The 27,573-nt window shown below is 47.6% G+C and overlaps 1 protein-coding gene across 1 annotated transcript in view; it reads left to right on the top strand.

Moving 5' to 3' along the window:
- The window catches only part of LOC128707823 (uncharacterized transmembrane protein DDB_G0289901), an 89,473-nt gene that overhangs the window by 51,371 nt on the left and 10,529 nt on the right, over window positions 1-27,573 (top strand). The gene's annotated exons all lie outside the window — the stretch shown is intronic.

The raw sequence follows: 27,573 nt of genomic DNA, 5'->3' as shown, positions 1-27,573 counted from the left end.
ATGTGGCGTCCTGCCGGGTCGCGTAGCTTTTGCTCCACCGTTCCCGGCATAGCGTCAACGATCAAGCGACCCCACGACATGCCGGCGAAAGGAGAGTTTGGTGGCACGTCACCAGGACCAGCCAACGCAAAAAAAAAAAGAATAAAGGAACATGAAAGCGCACAAAAATGCCGATAACATTTCTCATGAAATTAAATTCAATTTTAACCGTCATTTTGATGGAACGGGAAAGCACGGGCGCATACGGCGCCGGGTCCCCGAGAAGGCGACGATTTGCAGGATATGGTTGTGCACGTGCTGGGTTCCGAGTTCTGGGGAAGATCTGGAGAATTTTTTTTTTCGTGATTATTTTTATTATTGTTGACGCCATTTTAGGGTCGCAATGTCCATCGGTTCGTTAAGCAGCATTTGAATCCGACGCTCACAAACGACCGGGCGTCTCCTTTTGCGATTGGTGGAGCTTTCTTTTACATTTTTTTTTTCTTAGGAGTGCAAATGGAAAGAAAATGTCTAGCATCTTGTTAAGGACGAGCGGAATGCTGAAGAAAAAAAAGGGCAACAGGCTGCAGTATTCGGCGTGAGTGCTAATGAAATGGGCGCCATCAAACGGATAGTTGTGCGATGAAAAATTCTCGATCTGCTGCTGCGGGGGGTTCTGCTGCGAGTTCTTTTGCGTAGAGACAACTTCAATTAGAATTGAAATTGCTCTATGGTAAGATATAATGCACACTAACGTAGTTTCCTGCCTTGAAATATCTGTACATTAGATTGGAATGGTGTCCTCCCGCAAATTTCTACCAACCAATGTTGACCAAGCGAACTTACTTAGCCACCTTTTTGGGCACAATTTAATTAAAATTGCTGTGTAATCTTTTATCTCCCACTGTCGCTGGGGTGGCTGCACAAGATAACGTGCCTTGTTTGTGCCACGAAACATTAGAATTGCACTTGCAACCGCAACGAACCACCTTCGAGTGCAATCCTTTCGTGTTGTATGTGTGGCTCAGTGTGCTGCGGATGACGTCCCGGTGCTACAATCCTTGTAAATCTCATCTTTCATCTCTTACGGCCATAAAATAAAATAGAGTACCACCCTGCCGCACTTTCGGTGATGTCTTGTGATGTTTGTGATTCGCCGAGAAGATAATCTTTGCTTAGCCCAGCACAGCTTCCATTACTTGCCAATGAAAATGGATAAACCGCGGAAGTTATTATTTCTGGGACGGATGGAACTCACATCCCAACCCCCCCCCCCCCCCCCCCCCCCCCCCTTCCCCAGCATTTGGAAGGCTTTATACCCACCACCAGCATTCCCACTGGGGCCAAATAATGGTGCAACATTACGACAGTGTGTGCGCCAGATTTTAGCAGCGTTGGGTAGTATGATGCCTCATTAAAGAGATTGCTTGCCCTTACCATCAATCGGCGGCAACCCGATCCGGCGGCGCTCGACTTACATGCTCTTAAATGAATTAAATATTCTATCCATTTCCCGCAAAACCCCAATTTCAGCATGCTTTTGCGCGAAAACACAGGACCCTTTCCCGTTTCGCACGCCTCCCCCCCGTACTTCTCCCTCTCGCTTAAAGGCGGCGCGGCTGCATGCTTTTAGTGATTTATCCTTTCGTTTTCGAAAAGCGCCCCATGCGAGGGGGAGGGAGGGGCCCCGTTGGCATTTGCCTAAAATTTGCATCTCGCCTTCCCCTGGCACCAAAGCACACACACACACTCGCACGAGATGAAAGTCATTATCGTAATGTGTTTAATAAAGTTTTAATATACTCCTCGCCACGCGCGCCCCATTGCTCATACCGTCGAACATTGCCACTGTGTCGCCATCACCATCAACCGTGCATCAGTGTGTGTGCTTGTACAGCGAAGAATGCGTACTGCCACTGTTGTCGTACCGATATTCCACATACGGTGACCCCCAAGGGGCACAATTCCGGCGCGAGATGATCCTGCTCTCACACTTAGCGAGCTTTTTCGCCCAGCGCCAGATCGTTCGCGCGGCCGGTTCCGCTGCTCCCGTGCACGGATTTACCCAAACAAGCGGACGCGAATTAGGCGGCACTGCTGCCTACCGCGTAACGCTTTTTCGATCCTCCCGTCCACCAGGAGATGGGGTGGGACGGGGGTGTGCCTGCATAATGACGTATTCATAATGATTACGACGCACACTGGCGTCGGCACAATATCGCCGGGTACGACCGGGAAGGCTCGTTCTATCGAATCGGGTTTGTGTGGTTTTTGTTTTTTTTGTTTTTGTTAGATCCTGTAATGGTGAAAACCCGGGAAGATTTTCCCTACGCTTGGGGCTGATTATTTTTGGGGAGATACTTTTGGCTTTTGCATCGAGCGCACAGCGTGTCGTAAGTGCTTTTTCCGTTGACAAGAGCGTACGGCAACAAAGAATAGCCTCCCCCACTCGCTCCTTCTCTCCCCACGCCGCCCCATGGGTGGTGAAGTCCGTGGTGTGTCATTGCGTTAGTCAGTTGATGCCTTTTAATTACGCTTATTCAACGCGAAACATCAGCGCATCGGATGGAGAAAACGGAGGAAATGCTTTTGGATGGTACTTACAGTAATTCTATTAATGTAACGAGGGGCTGGGGCTTGGGAAGGGCGCGAGATTATACACGGTGTGCGCGCACAGCAAGAAGACATAAGCGAACTGTCATCATTGCCGTTTCAAAAAATATGAATCTATCTTGTTCGCTTCCCTCACCACGTGTTACATCCGTAGGAACGGAGGGTAAAAAATCACATGCTCGGTAAGAAAAAGCGGAAAATGGGAAGAAAATCTTTCGCATTGTAAGGGGCGAAACTTGATTATGACAGTGAAGCACCACTTGGCGGGCATAATTTAGCATAATCTTTATCGGCTGCGGCAAGGTGAGCTTTAGCACGCAGTGGTTTAAACTGTGCTAAAGATGGTTGGTCGTTTGTATTTAATTAAAAACAGGCCCTGCTTCTTTGCTACCCTCTGTAAGCCGGTTAAACATTCCCCCATCAGCAGTGGCAATCGGTTGCCTAGTGTGTGCAAACAATGCAAAACTACAGTGGACAACACGTGTCCATCAAGCAGAGAGGTGAAGGTTGTGTAGCTAGGCGACCGTCACACCACCACACTTGGTCGTCGTCGTGTTCGTCATGCCCTGGCAGTCAGCAATGTGCATCATAATGTTTTACTTATCGCATCTACCCTCGCCCGATGTTCGTATGTTGCATACAGTAGACAACTAAATCTCGTCTCGAATTCCTCTCCGGTATTTCCCGGTCAGAATGTTACGAGCCACGTGTGTTGATGAGAGGGGCCATCATCTTCGAAGTGAACAGTGCGCGCCCGGTACGATAAGAATCACGTTAATCAAGATTCGCTCTCCAGCACGATGAAGTACGTTTAATTTGCATCAACAGGCATTTTCCGAATCCCTTCCTGGGTATGCCTCTTTTTTTTTTTGCGCATAAGCCTTTCACTATTGTTCGCCGGCCGGCCGGTTGGTGGTTTGATTTCAAAAGTGAAACATCTGTTCTGGGGTGTTTTTGTGCCCGTTTGCAAAGGGGTTGAAATTTGCTTTTCCACCCTTTGACGCAAACACTGAGAATGATTGATTTTATGTGAAGTTACTTTGTTGTTTTATTTTTACGGAATGGAAAACATAACCGAGTAACCGATACGCTCTTCAAACGTGTGTTTTTCCTATCAAATGACTTGGCTGCTTATCAAAAAAAAAAAAAAAAAAAAATGACGCAAGTAAAAAGAGAATTGACTCGCGGAAACAACTATCAAAAAGGTTCGTTTTTTGTCGACCGTTACTGATGGTTCAATCACCAGCTAGAATTTAGCGACAAGCAAAGCTGTCACAGACAATCATCAACTCCGCCCGGTAACTCCCCAGATTTTGCTTCTTCGAAAACAACCGATCGTGAAAATGTCGTTGCTACTGCACAGTGGGAAGGAAACGTTAATTAAAAGCATCGCCCACCAATCGGACCGACGTTCGTTTCCATCCCACGCGATTTTCCCGGCAGAACTCTTTTACCCATCCTCGTATCTAGAGGCAACCTCCTGTGCCAAAAACTCTCCTCCTCCCTTTTTTTTTTTGTTTGTTTGTTGGACAGTGAATTACTGTGTGCACCCCTTTTAATCACGGGCGACGTTCGCAGCGCACGGAACCGATGAAGTGAGTCGTGCCGCGGTTCATCGCCGAAAGGATAATAATCCGTTTTCATTACCGCTAATAAGTGCCCTGCACGCTAAGCCCCGCGGGACGACCGTTTCGGCCGTCTTCGTTCGTGTGTCTGGCCCACCTTGTTGTCGAAGACTGGGTCGAGATGGCGGATAATTTGGATTTGCAGTGCGCGTGCCGTGCTTTCGCCATGGTGAATGTCCTTCAGGTTTGTCGGACCAACAAAAAAAAAGAGAACGAAGAACAACAGGGATCTGTCATCAAATTCGAGAAGGTGGGAAAATTATTTTTCCTTGCCATTTTGCTGAAAAATCCTGTCCCCTTGCAGTGACATTTGAACAAGCAGCGCTCGAATGTCTGGTTCGATGATTAGCTCCGATGTCGCTGGTTATCATCCTGTTGCTTGCACGCGCGCACGGAGTGTACGAGATCGATGCGATAAAAGAAACTGACAGGGAATATTAGAGTGTGTACCACGTGGCTTGGGAAATCACGACGCTCCCTCCACCCGGCCAAAGTGGATGATGAAAGGCGAATCGGAGGAAATATGTTCGCCTATAATCCTCGTTGTGATAATATTAATGCTGTCGTTGGAAAATTGGTAGGTACTTATCGTCGAAACCGGGAGCAACACAAACGCACCATCATCGTTTCCGTTCGATCGGAGTATTTGAAGTCATTATCTCTCGTTCGCCTTCTTTATTGAAGAGGAATATATTTTTTTTCTAGTTGAATGTTCCTAGTGACAAGACATTTTACCCGTTTTGTACGAACCCAAGAGGACGATGATGACTAGGGTTATATCTGATTGGAATGCTCCTCGTTCTGTGCACGGGTTCCAGTAGCGTTCGCCTATAGACACACGCACACACAGACACATCGTTTGCTTCAGAACTTCACGGACGACTCGAGAACTCCACGCCTAGACTGGGTTTTTGCACTTCGGAAACCATAAATTCCATTTTTAAGAATCATTTTCCTCAATTTCTATCGTTCAAACATTGAGTCCCCATACCAAGGATCACCTCCCCCTCCCTCCCGTCTCATGCCTGGTAGGTGGAAAGAGCACTTCCCTGTTTGGAAGGAAATGATTTGCTTTATGCGCGTTGCTTTGGGCGAACAGAAGAAGAAAAACTTCTTACCGCCAAAGGAAAAGCCAAATGTCATTAAGAAAAGGTACTTATAAATTCCCAAACCGAGACCACTGGAGCAGCTGAAGGAGACAGTGCGACTTTTGGAATATGAATGATGCAGATACATGGGGCCTCGTGCCACACCGAAACCGGAACGAACTGTGAGAAGAAGGAAGTAATGGCCACCCGCCCAAAGTGTAGTAGCAGGTGGAGCGGGTTGTTGTCGTCTTGTGGCGGTGGGGGTTGCCATTGCCGGTACATTTTTGGGCCAAAATTGTAATGCTAAGCAATTTCCGTTCTTCCTTCCTTCCTTCCGTGTCCTGTCCTGCGGGGTGTTGGGTGGGTATTCCGAGCTATGTCGGTTTGGAGAGAATCGCAAGAAGGCAGTTGGTAAGCCACATTTTTCACATGCCCCGGAGTCATTGTGCGAGGTTTTGCTTTTAGCTTTTCTTTTTCCTGCTGCTAGAACGACAGCGAAAACCCTGTAAAAATTTCGCTCATTTCGCGACACTCAGTGGATGAAAGTATGGGTGCAATACAAGGGTAAGTCTTGCGCGCGAGGCTTGAGCATTCTTCCCTTAAATGAGACGCGATTTGGCAAGGGTTGTTGTTATAGCGGCGGAACGGTTTCTCAGAAAACAAGCAGTCAACCGTTCCGGGGTCGAGTCCGCATGTCAAATTCTTCCGCGACTTAATTTATTTTCTACTAAAACTCCCCACCGTGGTGATTTCTTTGATATAGCTTAAATGACTTCGTTCACTTATAGTAGAGGAAGTTATTCCCTGTTTGAGACAAACAAGCAGTTGTGGAAGCTGTCAGAAATTTGATGCCCATGCCTGTTGCAATAAATAATTTTAATATTGAACTTTAAAAAAAAAAGGTCATCCCTAGTGATGAATCTCCAGTGACGACATAATGCTCTGTCAACTCAGCGCCACCAAACCACTTTGACTCGACGCTGCTGATGGGCTGCTACTATTTCGCTCATTATTTATCCACCGTGCTCGAATATCCTTCCGACATTTGCGTTTTATCTACACAATGGAAAACACCGGTAACCAGATCCTCGAAAGGCACCGGTTCGTTGTTTATCCACTTACTTTTTTCTTTCTTTCGTTTTCCGAACCGGTTACATTTTAATAAACACAAAAACCACCCTTTTAAAACCCCGCTCCCTATTTTGTGTGCGGCAGCATCATTATTATTATCTCAAAAAACCAACCCCTAATGCGGAGTTAGTTCGCTGGAAATATCGCTAACCCACGGAAAAGCCGCACCTTTTGACGCATTCTATTATTGACACGTAGTGTAGACTGCAAAAACCAGCGAATGTAAAAGGGTTTTTTTTCTTTAAACTACAGAAACATCGCTCGTGGAACTAGCAGAATGAGCTATCTCTCTCCGCTTTGTTGCGATTGTTGTTCTTTAATCAGAAAACCACGTAAAATCGGATGCACGCTTCCCATTGTTTCGTGCTTCCATTCTTGCTGTTGCCACCCTGGTGCTGAGGTTTCAATTTCACACCCCTGTGTTTTTTTTTTTGCACACAACGACACTCTCTGTTGGCCCTGTTGGCTTGGTGGGCACTGTAATGGGGCAAGATTTTAAATTATGTGTACCGAGCGAAGACCGGCCACCCCGAGATTCATCACCTCGCAGGGGTTGATGTTTGTTAGCGCCCCGGTTAGGAAAATCTGGAAACAAATGAGCTTTAGCATTCTTGAACGGGGAAGAAAGGAAAATAAAATGCCCTTTTTGCTGGCTTTATTTTTATTCGGTGCATTGCTGGTCCCTTCAAAATAGAATACCTTCATCTCATTGCCAAGGAAACAGGAACTCCCTTGGGCTTCATAAAAAAAAACGAAACGGGCCTAAAATGAGGTTGAAGGAACGGAAGCGGCAAAGTGTCACATCGCAGGATCGTAAATTTGTTCCAAGGATAAACACATCGTCCTTGGGTGTGTGTGTGTCCATTCGGAGGTGGAATGTACGGTCCGAAATCACGGCAATGGCGTTAAGTAGTCAAATTGCACCACCACCATCCCAGAAATACAATAAAACCGGTACAGAGGTCCGCCATCAAATGTCACATCAGAGCGGAGATAAGATTTTTTTTTTCTGCTGGGTCTAGATGTCTAGCCTAGTCCCCCGGACAAACGGGTTCCGAGAAAGTGTAAAAATAATAAAAAAAGATTCACAATAAAACAAAAAAAACAATCAACAGTGTCCCGCGAAGATGGAACGCATCATCGCCTCCCGGGTGGAATCTTGATCTAAAAAAAAAGGACCTTAGTTAAAGCATCGCCTCATCGTCCGGTGCCTGTAGTCATCCGGGCTCTGCAGCAATCCGTTTCCACTCGGTGTCTACACACGTTGGTTGCGCCTCGAAACCATTCCCGAAACACGACCGTAGAGGACAAATAAAGCAAAAGCCTTAAAGGGTTTTAGCCACGGGTGTGTTCGTGTGTGTTTTAACCCACCCTTTGGCAATGCCTAGCCAAGCGAGTCCGCGCATAAAATCCGTCCAGGCTTTAGACGATGGCAGCAGCCCTCTGTTTCGCTCTGCTTGAAAGTCAAGAACCCCCGATGCTCAGCGTTGTACCGCGAGGGCCGCTCTCATCCTGCTCAACACATAAACATGTTTATACTCCTCTTGCGAGCAGCATGCAGCATGTGGCCAAAGGAAGAACTACACGAACACTCACACACCAGTCCACCGAAAAAAGGACCACAACCGCCTACCAACAATGGCAACTGCGCCTATCCCGTGCATGTTTTTCGTGCGCCTTCAAACCCGTTAAGGGTACGCGACACCCGCTATGGACGGGACGCTCCGCACTGCGTTGGGAAATAAAAAGGGTTTTTTTTCTGCCTCGACATTTTATGCTTTCCCATTGAATTAAAATGAAAATAATACGACAATATTTTTGCTTTCCGCTTGCTTGAAAACACGAGCGGAGAGAGCGACACGGTACTACGGAGATTGTGCGTTTAGTATCCGAAAGGATCTTTTCGTTTTATTATACAGAAACTAACTGCATCATGGTGGTCCTCCCCTCCCCCCCCTTTGTTTTGTGATACCGAGCCTTTTCTGAAGGGTTTGGCAGGGATATGGCGTGCTGAGATTGATAAAATGCTGACTCCACTTCTGACGGCCCGCGCAGGGGGGGAACTGTGTTACGCCTTTTTAGCGAAATCGTTTTTTTTTTGTTTTGTTCGTTGAAATAAAAAAGGATCACACACAACGGGGCAAAGTCATCGTGACGAGCCGAAATGAGCATATGCGTGTGTGTGTGTGTGTGTCCTCCAGGCGTTAGATGGTGGCAGGCAACATACAGCGAGCCACCACCAGTGTGTTCAGATGGGTTTTGCTGGGTAAATTGCACCATTGAATTGAGCAACAACTTCCGGTGGGACGCCGGTGTGATAATGGATTTTCCGGCCCTTCCATTCGTTATAATCTCAGCTCTGCATCCACAAGATTCGTGCCACACCGCCAAATCCCTGAAGGTAATGGTATTACAAAAACAATGGCCCTTCACAGGGGAAAATGTTACCCACCCCTCCTCTGCGCAGTGTCCCGCAAGATGTATTCGCCATCGTACGCGTACCTAACGTTTGCGTTCTTCAGTTCCGCATTGCCTTTTGCGGTAGACGGCATGAAAATCAACCATCGCTCATACTGTTGCTGGGGGCTGCTGGCTGTACCCTTTTTCGGTAGCCCAGGATTCTTCGTCCGGAGGTAACGTCATTACGGCACAATATATCAATATCAAATATGCATTAATAAGCGAAGTACGCATTTTGCTCGATTCATATTTCATGATTATTCTCCACTTATTCTCCCCCCACTTTTTCTTGCCTGGAGGGTGAGACACCCGGGGCCGGGCATCGTCAGAACTCACTGACTACTGCCGAACACCAGAGACCGTAGTTTCGAGCGCAAGATGATGAATCTTGCGAACATCTCGGGATACATCATCCATCCATCCTCTGTGTGTGCTCTTTTGGGTACACCTTTCTTTCCACGCCATCACCGAGGGCTGTGTGGTGCTCTTCCGCCACAGGCATGGTTCCCCGCATGGTGGGTTTTGTTTCAACGGGCTTGTTCTCACTGGCTGGATACTTGAAGAAGATCATCCCAACACGGGGCCAACCCAGGGAGTGAAACGTTGGCAGAAATCTTAAATCATGGTCCGTTGTTTTGCGCGTCGCAAAAACTGCACCAGACGACACAACGCAACAACAATAACACCATTGCGGGAGAACCGTTTTTTTTTTTGGTCGCTTGGATCCAGACTTCAGGAGGAATTGTAAAGAATAACCGGACAACAAACATCTTGCCGGGAAAAGACGATGATGAGCGATGACCTTCTGCCCGTACGTACGTGGCAGGGAGATGACGCTGCCTAGATGAGTCTATTTACATTGCACTCTGCACCGGCAGAGGAAGGTCGGAGTAAAGGTCGAACGCATCCCCGCAATCGACCCCTCTCGGCGATGAATCGATTGACTCGGGTGGGAGTCGTCAGTCTGTGTTTGCGATAGACAAAGTCACGAGCATAAAGTTTAATATCTTCCAACCGTAACGATGCCAGATGATGATGATCATGTTGAGTTTGTACCGTGTGTAGTGTGTGTGTCCTGTTCTTGAGGTCTAATCGATCGATAGGGAAAGACCACCATGGCACCGACCGTCTCCCCGACAGTACGTTGGTTTAATAATAATCTGCTTTTATGCACGCATGCGGGGTGGTGACCACATGCTGGTAGCGTTAGTTGCTTGTTTGCAAGCATTTTCCCCGAGTCACTCGCCGTGTCGGGAGCCATTCCGTTGCCGGGGGATTTCCTGCACTTTCAAAATCCATTCACCTCCCCACTCTACTGCGGTGGGAGGGGTGAAAGAATTGCCGCATTTGCCCTGGAACAACTACCGATGCCGATGTTGAATATCTGGATTGGGACATATTCGTACAACGATAGACAAGAAACCGGACTTGATTAATAGCTGCTCGATGGTGGAACGGAAGCGGAGTGCTATACCTACCAAGTGATGTCCCGTATGGAAGGCCTCTCGAAGCCTACCGTTAGGGGTTTCCACTTTGCCCAAGTGGAAAGACACTCGCAGACAACGCATTTATGTACAAAAATGCAAAGCCACATCAAAGTTACATGCGTGCCTAATTGTTCACGTACGGTGAGTTTGACATGCGATGTCAAAACTATAGCACAAAGCCGACTTGAAAGCCGACTAAGTGCGGAAGGTCCCACAACCACTTCCCCCCCCCCCCCCCCCCCCCCTCCCCCCCATAGAACATGCAATTATTTATTGCAAAAGTTCGTACGCTGTGAAATATGCAATCACTTCCTTGAGCGGCAGTGCCTTCGGTTTGATTTGTGTGTTGCTTCTACGGTGATGTGTTGTTTGGGGGGGGGGGGGGGGGGGGGCTTGCTTCCTCGCCCAACACGCGTTCCGGATTCGGTGCTGGAATCGGTCGACGCGACATGTTTACCTTTTCAATTACCGTATCCTATCGCGCGCCCGGGTCTTTGCTCTTAGCATTCCTTCGCTGGCCGGTACGGAAGATTTATTTGCACAGCAAATCGTTTGAAGTTGGCACTGCCAGGGTGGGATGAGGGTGGGTTGCTTTGGGGGAGCTGGGTTGGGGTGCATGACGGAGACGAAGTGTTTCACGTTCGGATGTATGCTGGCGCAGGGATTTTGTACCGTAACCTTAATGCGTTGCCCACACCCGGACACCACCCCACACTATTCCTAACCCTTGTGTGCCAACCCTTGAAGTTCTCGCTTTAGCTTCCGATCCGCTTCCCCGACAAGGAAGAGAGCCGGATCAGCACACCTGCGAGTGGCGAAGTGGGAGATGCGCAACGAACTTTAAGCAGCGGAAAAAAGGCGTAAAGATATGCAATGCTAAAAACGCATCGTTTTCCTCTTCTGCATACCGGCAGATAGTGCACATTTGTCCAACTGTTCCTTCGCAATGTATTAATATAAAGAAAAAACACAACAGTGCGCAAACAGTGCCTCAAACAAACTCACCATTTATCCCGCTCATCTAGGTTGCAGCTTTCAATGTGCCTTTCTAGGGGATGGGGAAGGATAGCGGGAGTTTGCCGAAGGAAGCACACACAAACACACATAAAGCTGGCAAATGCTTGAGCACACACACACAAAACAACGACGGTGTGCGCGTCGCACAGATCGTTTCGCTTTTTCGCACATGCACCTTATTTGCATATTCAATTATTTAAATGAACCAATACTTTACGATTTCATAAATCTTTCCCACCTTTTTTTGTATGCACTGGGTTGTGCATATATGTGCCGGGGATGCAACTCTCTCGTTGTGCAACCCTATCCCGAAGTGACTAAAGTCGATCGGCACCCCGGAACACAGCCGGTTAGAGCACGGTGCTTGGGTGCATGGCTGTGTGACGTTGCAATTGAATTCAGTTGCAACTCCCTCCCCCCCTCCCACCGCACAGTAGGAAGTGGGTGGGCATGCAGCATATCGCAACATATTATCCCTTCTCTTCTCCCTTCCTTCGTTTCTCCAACGCGGGGAGCTATTACACGAATTCCTGGAATGGAATACACGCGTTGCGAAAACACAAGTAAAGACCGTTTTTCGCGCACGGTGAGTTTAATTAAATCTTTTTACATGTTTATTAAATGAATTAAGATATTTGAGATATTTCAATTAGAACCGCTTCCTCTTAGTCTATGGTGGGGGTTTTTCCCCCTTGCCCAAGATCGCGCCCCCAGATTGGTCTGAGGTCCGTGGAACTGCTCTAACTTCCGAGCCAAACGATAAAAGAACCCCACGCGGTGGTGTGTTACACCCGTGCTCGCGCGCCCTTGGCCAGAGAATGGGCGTTTTCGGGAAGAGGAAGCATGGGAACAGATCGCTATGAATATTCATGACGTGTGACGGTGTTGTGTGTGTGTGCACCACCCCCTAACCATTGGACATACTGCACTTTGGACGGGCAGTTGCAGTAGCACTCGCTAGAAACCAATCTTCACATAGCGTGAAAAAGAGTGAGTGAGTGAAGAATTTTTTTTTTGTGCCGTGCAAACGCCCCTGAGACCAATTCTGCACCATGTACGTACGGAGTTCCGGGCAAAAAGGGCAAACATCAATTCATTCCACTGCTCATTAAATCACCGCTCGCAAAACTGTTCACTGCATCGCGGAACCTAATTTTGCCACCTCCCCTCCCACCCTCCTCCGCTCCGGGGGAAGCTTTTCATCAAGAATGGAGGGCCCACTCCATCAGCTGTCAGTCGTTATTCGCGCGCCCGTCGGACGCTTTGCCTCCAGAAGGTTGCTATACGGGAACGCGCCGTACTCGCTGGTGAGACAATTGAAGTTGACAGTAGTTGTTTTCCTGTAGTCGCTGCTCCCTACGGCATCCAGGGAGTCCTTTGGCGCACTGGAAAAGCGCATTCTCTACTCCTTTCCCTTTGTGGCGCTGAATAATGCAGAGCAATAAAATGGTCCCGTGAGGGTAGAGGGAGGGTGTGTGTGTACCCCCTTACTTACAGCAGTGTTGTTGATGTTCACTTGCCACCCATTCGAACGCAAGCGGGGTTCGCCTTTTACCGTTCATCACTTTGGCACGCTCTCTCGCGGTGAAAAGAGGAAAACGATCTACTTCCGGACAGTTGTAAAGGTGAGAGGAGCGGTGAGAGGAGGAATGATTGCAAGGGGTAGTGTTTCCAGGCCACTTCCGGTGGTTCCTGTGGGCATGTGGTGGTTTATTTCCTGTAGTTTGGTTGATGTTTTTTTAGCCATCCTGACGGTGTTACACGCCCTGACAGCTTAGCTGAAAAGTTGCGCGAACAATAGTTTACCCAAGGGAGCGTGTGTGTGTGTGTGGGTGCCACAAAAGCATAAATCTTTGTTGCAGATAATAACAACAAAGTGCACATTTTCCGCTGTTACCTTTTGTCTTGCACAGTTGCATTCCAATGGGGTGAAGCGATGCATTGCGAGTTATTTGACGGCTGTGCAGACGTTATAACGGCGTGATGATGGTTCGTGTTTTGTTTGGTGTTTGAATGACAAGCATATGTGAATCTGGGGGTTTTGGATAAGAATGCTGCAAAGTTGGAAAGGTGTCGGTGACGGATAAAATAGTTCCTGATCCTGAGATCCTGATAATAGCGATACTTAAATTACAATTAAATTGGGTACACAATAAGCTGTCAGAAATTCAATCAAAACTTTCACTAGTTTTTTTTCTGAATACATTGCGATGTTTTTAAAGGCTCATCCTGTTAACATCTGATCTTAACGACATGATTAAAATTTCCAGTATATTTTGCTGTCTTAAGATGTAAGCTATTGCTGGGATGAATCTTTAAACTGTCTGAACGAATCTGAATCTCTATTTGAAAAATATTCATGAATCATCCAAGATTTATGACCTCCACGGAGCTTGTCGGTCATGTCTCCTCACCTTTCACCACTGTTCGGAAAATTCCAAAATCTTTTAGGAGTCGTTTCCTGATTCCCCATTTATGATTCATATAAATGACTCTTCCCTAAAGATTCATTAAGAACAACACTAATTTAAGCTATCTCGTTTAAGGTATCATAGACCTCAGTAGCAGGAGTACCCCATATCAAGCATCAAATATTAACTGTCATTTTGACAGCTGTCAAATCACTTGTTGTTCAGTTCCTTGGAATTTGGCATACTATGATGCTCAAGATCAACCAAAAATACTCCAAATATAGGGAGTCTGAGCTGTACGAAAAGTTTTCCATATATCTGTTTCTCACTTACTATTGCAATTTGACCAAAAAAGTGAATGAAATCGCTACTGATGTTTATTTGAAAGCAGCCAAGTCATGCGGTTTTGTAGCGTATTTAGCTTTAAAGTAAACACGCGAATGTTTGCTGCTGCTTGTTTTGGTTGCATTCTGCTGACGTGGGTAGCATAAATGGACAAACAAGACGACTGCGAATGCCCAATTTCAGCGCGAACAACAACACCGCAACGGCGATCGCAGCCCTATAAATGTGTGCCGCATCTCGTTTTGTTGATGAAAGATGTGAAAGCGTAAATATTATTTCTAATTGATTTTTCATACGCACCCGGAATGCACTTTCACATGCCGATTTCGAGTGCTGTGTACGGCCATCAATCAATGTGTGACTGTCGAGTGGTGTTGCTTGGTGGAAAGTTGTTGCGGAAGGACACAATACAGGCAGACCGGAGACACGATTGGATGATCCTCCGTGCGCCTGATTTCTTCGGCTGGAAAACAAATGATCGTTAAGCAAGGAGGCGTGTGTTGTGTTTTCTTTCGTCCGCTTCGTTTCGGTCCAGACACAAACAAACACCGGAAGTCTGGACAAACCGAAAAACGGCAAAATGGCAGATGATTTACTTGCAAACAAATAAACAACGCAGTACACGGTGGAAAGTTTCTCTCTCTCTCTCTCTCTCTCTCTCTCTCTCTTTCAATAACCGTCCCTTTTTAGCCCCGTTAGTGTGCCGCTCATTGTCGTTGGGAGGGTGATTTATGAATTTTCCTCAAGAAGAAGCTTCTTGAACGGCTGCCGTCATCATGGTGCGCTCTCGATAATTGGTCTCACGTCCGTCCGGGGCTCGGTAGATCATTTTCTACGAAAGTCACTCCAGTTTTCCACAACACCACACTCGTTTGCGCCTACTTTCCATCAACACACTGCTCGAAAACCCCGTATCCTGTATCACACCCGCCGCCGCCGCCGTCCTGCTTCGGGCGCTTTACCCCCGAGCGTAAAAAGGGACCCGTTGACAATTAATCTCCCAATGGCGTGCTGAAAAACTATCCGCTGACAGCGAACCAAAAGCGAGTTTAAGAAGGACTCTTCAAGCGATGTTTCGACTTTCGACCATATGTGCGCTGTGTGAAGGCATCTTTCCCATTCGAAGCCATCCCCGGGCCGGTACCCCGTAAAAGAGCCGATCCTAATTTTCAAGTGCATGTTCTCAATGCCCAGAAAACGGATCGTTCCTCATCATCATGCCGGGAAAAACTCTCTCACGTTCTGTTTATTAATTTCGACCGCGTTTGTTGTCTGCGAAGGTTCGCTCTGGTGTGAGTGGATGTTTTCCTGCTTTATGTGTTGGGTTGGAAATTTTTGTCACGTCCTTGTGCGGTGTAAGCGTGTGATGATGAATCCCTACGCCGGGTTGTATCGGAAATGATGCGCTGTATGGTGAAAGTGAAAAGCAAAAACCGAAAATAAAACACACCGTAAGATGTGTTGGGTGAATGGGGGGCGGTACGGTGGAATGGTGGCCACGGACCAACTCGCCCATACTTCCCGGTCCAATTTTATTAATATTCTCCACAACCGACTGTCACCCAATTTAATAACGAATCCACCATCCGGCCATCGTCATGGCCCCCATGGTGACCGCAGTCACTCATTTTATGACATCTGGTGCTGCCGTCGGTTGTGAGTAGAGAGTTGTAAGACAGTGAACACTCCCGCCACTAGTGCTGCTACACTAATACCACTTGCAAGCGGCAAAGGGATGGGCTGCGATAGGAGATAAGACACGAACTGTCACTCGAGTTATGGTGGAATCCCCACCGCACGGCAGTGCCTGTCACAAGTTGCTCGTGCGGATCAGTCTGAGACGCATGTCGGACGAAATTGAATTGGGTGATTCCATCAAGAAACAATTGTGAAGCAATTGCTGAAACTTTTACTTCACACACAAACCAAAAAACAAACTGTTTCGATGTACTTTATTGACGTGCGCGGTTCGGTGTGTGTACAAGTGGTGACCTTGTTTGTGTACTGTCATGTTGTACTTGCCTTATTGCTTAGTATCCTTCGTGAAGTAATCTCTTTTCGCTCAGTTGACACATATTGTAAACAAATAAACCGTGGCATCTGACGAGAAGCAGCATATCCTGGGCAAACTCCCCCCGGGTGCTTTATTGCGTTGTTGTAAGGGTTGTCTTGGCATTCATCTAGGAACTTTCTCTCCAGATTCAATATCCTGAGACGACAATGCTGGTAAAATTAATTCTTTCTATATTGGACATAAAATTGAGGAACAACTTGTAAGGTACTTGTACTATCGTACCAGCAGCGGTACTGGGCAGCCATTCGCTTTTGTTTCGTTCCTGTGTTCCACCCTTCAAACAACAGTTGACATCGTGCCAGAACGTGACAATTCTGCACTTTACTCCACTGCTCGCACACTGTTTTAACGTAAATGACAGCGCAATGTTGTCCTTTTTACTCGTCTCTTTGTGTGGTGGTATGTCCACCGATCAAACCCTTACGATGTAGCAACATTTACTTTACCTCGTCCGTTGTTATCTTCCGCCCTAAAGCATTGGCCTCGCTTCGTAAACCGCAATGGGAAAAAAAACTCGATATTCTTTTAAATTCTAGCCTTTCTTTCGACCTCTCCCCCCAAACACACCCTGCCAGACTGCCCCGGTGGAGACAGTGTACCACAGTGCAAATACGCGAATAATAGCCATTCTTACATCCTTTTTTCGCTATTCTTGTACCGCTGTGTGCCGGTTTCGGCACACAAAACGTGAAATTTACAATAGCAAAGGAAGGGAGACATGGTCAGCAAAATACACACCCAAAGACACACGGCCGTAGGGAAAGAACCACGTGGGCGATTCCGGTGGCGACGCGTTGTAAAGAAAGGGGAGGTTTTTGTCCACCCGCTTTGGACAAACGGGCCAGGCCGAAAGAGCGGACGACATGGAACCAACCAAACCTTGTATCCATTTTCCTGCTTTTCATGGACCTCGATTTTCCCTGCTCGATGCGGTCGGTCCGGAGCGGTTCTTCATGGCAGTTGGGCGTTTTTTTCTTTGCTTTTGGCAGCCAGGAACAAAAGTTTCCCGTTCTCCCACCGTGTCCTGTTTCTGGGTTTCCTTCTGGTGGGTGGTGTGTGGTAGCCTAATTTATGATGCTGTAAGGATTTCAGCGTTATTTCCGGCGAATGGCACTTGCTTCGACCGCACGGCTAGCGGGCCCGCCTCGCCGCAGCAGACCCCTCCGCAGTCTCATCATCTTTTTCCTTTCGGGCTATTGACAGTCGGGAAAGTTGGTGGAAACGCCCGGTACCGGGTTCCAGAGCATGATCCTGAAAGCAACCCGGGGACACATTGTAGAAAACTTTGCCCACTCTTTGCTCATTGTGTGATTTTTACTTTCACCACATCAAGCGGAAAATTGCACTGTTAGAGCTCTTTCTCTCTCACTCTCGCTTTCTCTCTCTCGTTCGCTTTTCCTTCTTTGTGACTCGTTCACTTTTAACCCTGTGATCCTTCTCCCTGTTACAAGCTGGAGATGGAGAATCATTTTTCCGTTCAAATCTCATGGGAAAGTTTTGGTGCGGCTGTCGCACACCATGCTAGTTTGATGGGTGGCGCAGGAGGTGAGAGGGTGTATGACCTGCCCAGAAATGAGGGGAAGGGGAAGGATGGTTTGATGGAGTGGAAAGAATTGGAGACAACGATATCGAAGGAAGCACTCGCTGTGTTGTCACCATTCCGGGTTTTCCCGTAGTTTTCCACAATGGCTATCAGTAATTAAAACTGAATCCAATGTTTTTCATGGTTTCGGAAAAACTTCACCGGGCGGAGGAGAGAGAAAAAAAACTCCCCAAACTCTCCGCTTCATGAGAACTAATGCTGTGCTTTTATTTACCGATCCGAGCAACCTTCCGGTCGATGTTCGTACATCCGGTGGAACTGTTGGAATGTCTTCTGGCGTTCGACTTGAGAGACTTTTTTTTGTTTTTTGAGAGCTGTAACCGGGTGATCCCGTGTCCAAAAATCGTAGGAGCAACATCTTCAACGTTTGTGGGTCAATAAACTTAAAATTTAATTCAAATAATGTAGAAAAAAGATACAATTTAAGTAAAACAAAAGAAACCTCCGCACCAATGTTACTGCAATTGTCGGCCATGTTTGGTGACAGTTTGTCTTGTGCACTACCCAGCATTGGCCGTAATTGCTGACATATGTTTTGTGTTGAGCTTTACTGTTTATATTGCATCGTATGCAGCAGCTGCACCCCAGGCCCCCTAAATGATAATGTTATTGTGTGCCAAAAGTGACACTTTTATTTCCAACAGCAAACGGCTCTGCGGAGGGCCTAATGCACCCAAACAGACTGCATTCCTGCTGTCACGAGTCGCTCGTTTCGGGTGACACATGAAGCGGAAGGAGAATTTATGACACACGGTTGCGCTTGGACGCGCCCCAGACTTGTGGACTGGTGGTGTTGCCGTTGTGCTGTTGGAGCATACGGCCAGCCCCGGCCAGTGTGTGGCGCCTGCTGCTGGGAGGATTAATCCGCGATGGAGATGCGGCTGGCTGGATTGTCATTGTCTCACAGTGTTGTTGGAGTGCAATAGCACCGCCACCACGGCTCATTGGTGGAGTTAAATGTGATGGAAAATTGTTGCAGTTCTTCATCCACACCTGTATCTGGTGGATGCAGCGAGAAAATTCTTCCTAGCACTCGCCCCTAATGTGGTGTGCGCTCGTCTGTACATGGCGCAAAGTCCGCGTCACACCGGGTATAACTCATCAACATTCTGCAATACCGTCCATGCGCGGACATTCATTCCTTCCACGACGGAGGTTGTGTGTGGGTTCGTTTCAGAAGGAAGATTTATCCATCTCTCCATCCAGTTTCCGGACCGGGTTGTTGTTCTCAAGCGCACGAATTCGCCGGGACCCGGTGATTTGTTCACGCGCTGTTCACGAAATGGTTGTTTTGTTGTTGCCTTGCGCGGTTCTACCCGATGTTTGGAGGCTCCACACACCGGCAGCAGATAACAAGATAAATTACGGACCAGAGCCAACGTGAAACGAGCTGGCGCGCGCGTCGCTGCCGCTGTTTCTTGCTGTGTTTGTGTGTGTGTCTTTGGCATGTTCGTGAGTTCTCCATCGTCTTTTCGGTCAATTAAACATAATAGCCATTTTTGGCGGTAGCACTTTTGAGGAGTTCGCGATTTCGGCACCATTTTTCCCATGTTCTACTCGTGGGGTGTTGCATCCCCTTTGCGTCTGCTTGCCCCTTTCGTAGTTTTTAGTTTATTTTAACGGGCAATGCGTTTTCTTTTCCATTTTTTCTCCACTTCGCTGACATGTTTTTGGCATGTTTTACCACCAATATGTTTTTGTGGTGTTTTGTTCGTCGATTTTAGCATTTTGGTTTTGTCATTTTTTTTTTTGGGGGAAAAGTTTACATTGTTAATGCGTGGACTCACATGGACAATCTACCAGCACACAATGTCTTGAGGCCCGGAAAGAATCGCAATGAAATGGGGATGATTTAATCTTTTATCGGGGGCCCGTTGTTTCGTTTAATGTGTACAGCTTTTCTCACCCCGTGTGGCATTTCCTCACATCCAATCTCCAATTTTCCCATGTGCAACAAGTTCCTAATGTGCAAAAAAAAAGGGAGGGAGTGTTGCAACACTTCTTCCTGTCTAGAATGATCGCTATCAGTGGGAAGTGGCGGCCTCTTTGGGCAGGATAATTTTCATAAATATACACGCGTACACAGCCGGTTTGGCTAATAACAATCTCGCTAAAATGCTCGATTTTCAAGAGTGAGTTGTTGGCTGCTAAAACACAGCCAGCCGTCCAGTGGGGAAGAATTGCGGTTGCGATAAGCGCAAAAGACATTTACATAATTTCAAACCATCATCGACAACCGATCGCTCCTTAAACTGAGGTCTCGAGACGGAATGAGAGCTCTCTGTGGACGTTGTTTTCGGACGTTCTTCCATAAATTTTTAAAAAACAACCCCCCTTTTTAGCCTTCTTCGTCTTGGCGGGCGCTCCACCGTCCCGCGGAAGGTCGTACGTGTCCGTGCGTGTAATCATCGTTACCAATCTGAGTCCGTGAGTTGTGTTCCGAAGCGCGGTAGAAGGAACCTCAAAAAAAAGCAAGAAAAACATCAAATAATGATCATCCATTCTCGTCGTCGCCGCGCGCACACCCGATCGCACACGGGGAAACCATTCGAAAAGGGCGCTGCGGGCGATGATATATTCACTCTCGCGTCCGATCGTTGTGTGAGTGCGTTTTCTTCGTGGTTCGCTTCTGCGGCACGCAACGTCCACGGAACTCCAGTTTTTTTATTCTTTTCGATGGGCCACGTTCTTGTGATGGGCCCATCTCTCTTTTCGAACCGAGTAGGGCCCATAATTTATGGGGCCGAAGGTATATCTCGCGGCTTATCTCTCGCGCGTTTTGATTAATTTATGAATCTATCGATGTAATAAACCTTGGTTTTTGATCCCTCTTTTGGTTGGATTCGCCCAGTGGATGGTATGTGGGGTACCCGGTGTCTTTGGAGGTCCTTTTTCCCAGCTGCATGAAAATGATCCCTCCCGCCTAGCAATGTTTTTCTGTGTCGCCCGTAGTAAAGACGATTTAAACCCAACGCTTTTATAGAGCCAATTTTCCCATCCAATGCAATAGCAAAGCGTAATGGTTTTAGTGATTTTACTCTCGCTAAAGCCCCAATTGCGGTTGTCATGTTAACAGGATCACCACTTTACTACTATTCACGCTAACAGATGGTTTTAAAAGGGGGTAAATATATCGTATGTGCAATGCGCATCCGAGCGAGGGAGTCTGCAAAACGAGAGTCTCGATGAAAATTTGCATCGAAATTAGTGGACATTTTCTGGAGAGGTCGAACGGTTGGGTATGTATTGTCAAGCTACCAGCGTCCTCATGTTTTGGTTTCCGAAGCACGCGCCCAAGTCGCGTGGAATGAGTCGGTTCCTCTCCACCCACAAAGGGAGTGGAAAATAGAAACGTTGATTAAGACCGAAAAAGGGGGAAAACTCCCCTGGCTTTAAGCATACGACCCAAACCAACTGGCTCAAATCCATTTAATGAAGATAAACCCGTTCGCTACGCGTGTGTGTGTTGTTTGTGCGTGTTATTCCTTCGTCTGGGGCGTGGAAGGAGCGTAAAAACAGAAGCAGACGATAAAAGTGTGATGTGGTTTTGTATACCCCTCCCCACCACCCTTTTTGCCTTACTCTCTGGAGGTGCGTCCTGCCTATATCGCACACAGGAAAGGAAGGAACTGTGGTTGCGGTGGGCTGTGCTCTGGGTTTTGCAATCGACTGCGTTAAAAGGATTTTGGATGCGGATTTGGTACGGCTCACCATTCGGGTTGCATCTTAACCAAGGCTTTTCCTCGCCACAAAAAGGCACGGCGACAAAGTAATGGAAAATCATTCCCCCGTTCGGTCGGATCTTTCGACACGCTGTAATGCAGATGACAGCTTCTGTCAGAGTGCTTGTAAGTAAATCTTTGTTTAGTGTTTGTGTTCATTACCCCGAAAGGGAGAAGCCGTGGAAAAGAAATACGAAATGCACTAAAACTTTGTCCCGTGCGCCATCTTGTGCAAATATGCAAATTAAACTCGTTTCGTGTCTTGGCGCGGCGCTTTAGATAATTACAAAATCCGAATAATATTTCTCCGTTGCCCGAACGCACAAACAACAACAACCCTTTTTCGTAGTAAGAGTAGCACAAGCAGTAGCAAATGGTAGCACACAGTTGCAACACTATGCCCAGCAAAACTTTCCATAATTCTTCGTGCGTATCGCTTTTCACACGGATGCGTAGAAATGTTTCACTGCCAGGGTCTGTGGGCCCATTTTCTCGACCAATTTCGCCCATTCAATTTATACATATTTTCGCCTTCCTTCTACCCAGGCGCAAGCACGAAAAGGTTGACAACTGGAACGTGATCGTCGTGCAAGCTGTTACTGGGGCGCACGGAACGTGGCGCAACCCTTATCTCTCTCTCTCGTTTTGCCATTTGCCTTTCGGGGACGGGATTTTTCGGCGGCGAGTTCGGCGATGAAATTAAACCGGAAAATAGAACCCGGAACCTGCAAGTGAAAGGGATACAGCAATTGAGCACCGCTCCGTTCGCGGATGAATGAGTTTTTCGCAGTTCTTCTCGGTTCGGTCCAGTTTTCCACTTTCCACACCGTTCCTGTCGAGCAATAACTAATCCACGCCAGTCTAAGCACAACTGGAAACTGACCGGACATCCCAACGATTCGATTCGTTCACCGAAAACCGAAACGAAAAGAAACGCAACCCCCCGCCGGGGAAAGGTGATGAAGTGTATACCCTGCCCTGTACCACCCTGGCCCTAATGCGACCGAAAGAACCGGAAAATTCTGCTGCTCCAACTTTTCGAAAACCCATCCGCAATTAAAGCTGTATCCGTTCGGCTTTAAAGGATTAGCAAGAGCCTAACACCGGCTATTTATTTTCGGTGTCTGGTTTCACTGACGCGAATATCTAACCCTCCCTCCCTCCCCTGTCTTCTCTCGGTAGTTGGCCATGTTTCTTTTCTTTTTTTTTGCGGTGAGATTTTTCGGAGGTTTTCCGACATTGCCGTCGTCCCTCACCGGAAAAGTCCGGCTTTGACGTAAAATAAAATGGATCATCCTACTTTTTACCGACCAATTTCATCCAATTTTTCTTGTCCAACCTCGCTGGGCAAAAAAAAAACCTCTCCGATGGTACCCCAATATCGGTTTGGGCACGTCTCCCGGAAACGGGAGGTGCTTTGTGATGGTTCCCGCAAAGCGATTCCGGGTTTGTGTGTGTGTTTTTTTTTTCTCTTTTCACCCTGGGGGTGAGCATTCTCCGCAACCCCCGCTACGGCTTCTGGACGTGTGTGTGGTGTTTTAGGGATAGTAAAATAGGGAGGCAAGTTAAAGGATCAAGGTTGATGAAAATTTTATCCGAAAATTCCATCACACAAACACAACACGAACCAGTGTTGCACACATTCTGAAAGCCCTTGTCGCAAGCATTCTTCGGGGGTCTCTCGGAGCAGTGCTGTCGACGGGCTTGTTCTGAAGAATTTTCCAAAAGAAAAAAAAAGTACGGTTAAGCATCCGTTCTGGTCTCTCTAACCACCCACCTTTCAAAGAGGAAAACTTTGCACCCCCAAATAGTTGTCATTGATTTCGGGTTTCCGGGCTTTTTTTTTGGTTTTGTTGGTTTTGAAAAGAAAATCCGTTCCATGATACACATCACACAATCCCCCATCCTCCGCCCCTCCCTCCTTTCGACCGGTCAACAACAAACCACCCCTTTTTAGTATGGTCGACCAAGGTCCGGATTTGCACCGGACGTTGTTCACACCCACACACCCAGGTGGCCGGATGTCGTCCAGGTTCTGTTTAATGCTTACAGCAAACATTGAACCGGATGGTTGCTGCTTCCACAGCACTGGCCACACACACCCTGCTTATACACTCATACACACAGGTTTGCTAGTGTACTTACATTCCCCGAACGTAACTGAGCCAAAGGAGAAAATTGACTTTAGTTTAACTTTTTACCGGCGAGCGGGGACGCTTTTTGTCGACACTTTGGCTGCATCTCTTTTAACCCCTGCTGAAAGACGATCCTGACGAGGGGGTGTAAAACCCCGGGAAGACAGCACAGATTCGCCGACCGGGGCTCTGCCCGACGGATAACCTGCGGACACACGAACGCCACTGGGTCGCTGCGTGGGTTAGGGACGATATATCTAAGTTTTTAAGTTTCTTTGCGAAAGATTCGAGATGCATTCTGGCTTCTCCCCTCCGTGCTCTAGCTGCAGAAAACCGGAAGACCATTGGACGGACGGTCTTTTGCTTTCTCCTTAGCCCTTGTAAAGGTGTGGAAGGAATATGGGGTCTTAAACTCCACACAAAAAAATGTGGAAACGACAAAATGGAAGGTGGTAAAATTGGGAAAGTTTGTTCCGAGTTTAATAAAAGTCAAGACACCGTTGGGTCATCACACATAAACCCAACGTGATACCATCAGCGCTGCGGAAGACGGTACGGAAAAGCTCTCTCGAGCAGTTCTAGAACGCCGTGTGCTCCTTTGTCGCGTGTGAGACGGTCGCTGGAAGTGCGGTGTGCGGAAAACTTTCAGCACTAACCTTCTTCCATTTGTATATTTTTTTTTGCTGCTGTTGCCTTTATTGTCTACTCCGGTTCATCTCAACGTTCCGTTTCCGGTTTGCCATAGCCTGGGACTACAAAAAGGGAGGAAAGGTCGTGGAAAAAAGGCATCTCCCGGCGTCAAGCTTGGCCTGTCGCACGGTAGATAAATTAACTTTATTAAATTTCTCCACGACAACGCCCCGGTGTGTGACGCCTTGGCGTGGGCTACTTTTGGGGGGTGGGGATGTGGGGGTCGCGCACCCCTGCCCGAGGAAAGTGTTTTTCAGCCATGTGATAAGATGTCAACTGGCCGGCTAGAAAGCTCAAAAGCGGAAAGGGAAGAGGGGAGGAGGGGGAGGGGGTGGGACTCCGTGTAGCAATAAGAGAGGACATCCCTTGGAGGTCCGGCGATTTTCCGGGCAGCTCGGGCAGCAGGAAAATTGCACTATAAATCCTTCACACGGATCCAGTGCAACATCAACGAGCTTGACGGCCGGTAACTACATATCCCTTGTCAAGGTTTCTCGTTCGTTTTTTCGTGACCTTAGGTAGAGATTACTGCTGGGCGAGAGAGATATAGAGTCTGTGAAGCAAGAACGTAGCTATCACGCTTGATTTTATCTGCCTTCAACACTTCCACCCTGTTTGTTTCACGTCAGCCGTTAGCTGGAGCGCGATATGTTCGTGTCATTTCTTTGGAATGGTCTTTCCCCGCCAAAAAAAAAAATCGCTCAACGGTGTGCTAATGGTCGAACAAAAGACGGTGGACTACCCCGGTGTGTCCTTGTCACCATTTAAGGAGCGATTCTTCGGGAGTACGGGAAATGGTTGGGGATGTTAGCCGAATCCCAATCCTAATCGCTCTTCACCAAACACACTCGACTGTTTTACTTGACCTGCTGACATCTGACACTGGATCGATCCATCTTGCCCTGGACGACGTCAAGCCAGTTGCCGAACGGTTGTACTGGCTTTTCCGGAATGAGGGCGTCAAGTGTAAGTAATGGGATAAATCAAATATTTACCCACGCATCCTCACACACGCACACCAAGGAACTCAATATCTTTTTCCCGGTGGTCTGCCTGCCGGAGCAGCGCATTGAAAAGTAACACCATTTCATTAGACACTCGACACGAAGACACTTGTACAGTGATGGCAATAAAAGTAAATGACAGCTTCTCGCGTGCATGGATATATCTGCACGGCACACCATACGAAGAGTGCCTCCGATGAGATTGCAGTATCGAGCTCGAGTACTGTGCTAATCAATAGGTTTACTGTCCGTTTTTGAAGCGAACTGGCCTTGTGGCCTTCTCCTTCTAGCACGGATGTACGCAAGTGTATCGTTGCTCGGACCCGATCCGACGTGAATGGATTGATGGTGACTTTATTTCCCTGCTGCTACTCACAATCATCCATCAATCTCTCGCTCTGCAGTTCACTTACAGCAGAGCCATGCCAGCCCCATATTGTGATGTGCTGTCCTCATATCTGTCCTCAATCGAAATCGCCCGTAGCTGGTTCCATCCCACACTATCTCCATCGCTTCCCTCTCGGTCTGTCTAACCTCCGCATGACCTCATAACAGCCCGAGTGATATGAATTTGATTTGATGTGAGGTTTTTTCGTTGTTACTGACTTGTCATTTTTTCTGTTGTTGTTCGCAGCAGCATGTGTCCTTTGGCGCACCTCCTGCTCGCAGTATGTTCCATAGCTAAAGGACATCCACGCACAGCAGTGTTTGGCATGTCGGCACAAGGGCAGGTTCTGGAAAATGATGTAGCAAACCTAAGTTCCATTGATGTGTGTGAGTGTTTTTTTTTGCTTGCTGCTTGGGTTATTTTCATGCCCACTCGCAAGGCAAATATGGTAACGGACACAAACACACACACACCCATGTAATCGAGCACACCCGAAAAGGATGCTCTGTGAAGCGTTAAATAAGATGAAGGCTGGTTCGTTAACTTGAACCTTCGATCGTTGAGTTTGAGCGTTGAGATTGAGCGACAGTGATGCGTGCCGTCGGTGGTTGTGTCAACCCTGCCCCCGAAACGTACGTCAACACACGGTGGCGAGGTTTTGCAGCTGCAGTGTAGGGGGAGAGGCAATCCGCCCATTTGGCTTATGTGGGGATTTTGAAGGATTAACGTTTTCCTGCCCGATCCGTGCATATCCGTGCGGGTGACACTGTGGGTGACGACGGTGGGTGACGGCGGTGGGTGACGGCGTTACCTCTCAAAATCGATATTATTTTTTGTTGTTGTCATTCATACTGCTGATGTCGAATATCCCGTAGGCGTCGTTGCCGAAATTGGTGTGCAAAGTTTCGGTGATAGCGAGGCGCAAAACGACATTTGGAAGACACTTCTGGCCGGGTGTAGCCTTATGCACGCCAGAGTGCCTTTGAAGTAAGCAAACATAACCTCGCGCCACCGGGGGGTGGTTGGTTTGTGCAACACCAGCCCACACCAACATGCACATTATGAAGCAAATTCATTGCCAAATGGGGCAGAAAAGCGTTAAAATTTCTACACCACTGTGTGTGTGTGTGTTGTCACACCCGAGGAGGTTGTGTTCGAGGAGGTAAGAACCGCATTTTTGCGTACTGCTGCTGCATGCTTATGATAATTAGAATGTTAATTAGCCTGTCTAAAGTGAACAAAATATTATTGTAAAGAAAAGCTAGCTCTCGCGTGCACCGCTTCACCATCGACGGAATTCGATTTCGAGCGGGCAGAAAGATCCTTACCGAACTTTGTTCACACTCCCTGCGCAGCGCACGGGAGCGAACCGATCCCTGCGGGAAATACAGCCACCGGAGAGTGGAATTTGTGAGTGGAATTAATTTACAGCTCTAATTGCTTCCAATCGCGGTTCGCGTTGTGCTGCTGAAACGCGGCAAGATAAGGCGCGACGTGGAAAAAAGACCCGGGACGAGCTGCTCCGCTCCGTTCAGGCGTGTCATTAGGAGCAACCAATGCGTTTGGAAATTAATGTGGTGTTTACGTGGCAGTGTGCGGTTGACATTTGCTGTATGTAGAAGGAACCATCGAGTGGTTGTTGAAGTGCCTAGGCTATAAGGGGACGGTTGAGAGGTTTTTTTTTTTTGAAATTAAATGCAACAATGCGGTGGTCGGGTGTGCACACACTCTTGTGATCCATTTTAATGCGGCAACGGTAAAGATGCCAACCGCAGTCATGTGTGTGTATGTGTGTTTGCAT

This window comes from Anopheles marshallii, chromosome 2, assembly GCF_943734725.1.
Source record: "Anopheles marshallii chromosome 2, idAnoMarsDA_429_01, whole genome shotgun sequence".
Lineage (NCBI taxonomy): Eukaryota > Metazoa > Arthropoda > Insecta > Diptera > Culicidae > Anopheles > Anopheles marshallii.
Note: the sequence above shows the minus strand (reverse complement) of the source record. Positions and strands in the feature narration are given on the sequence as shown.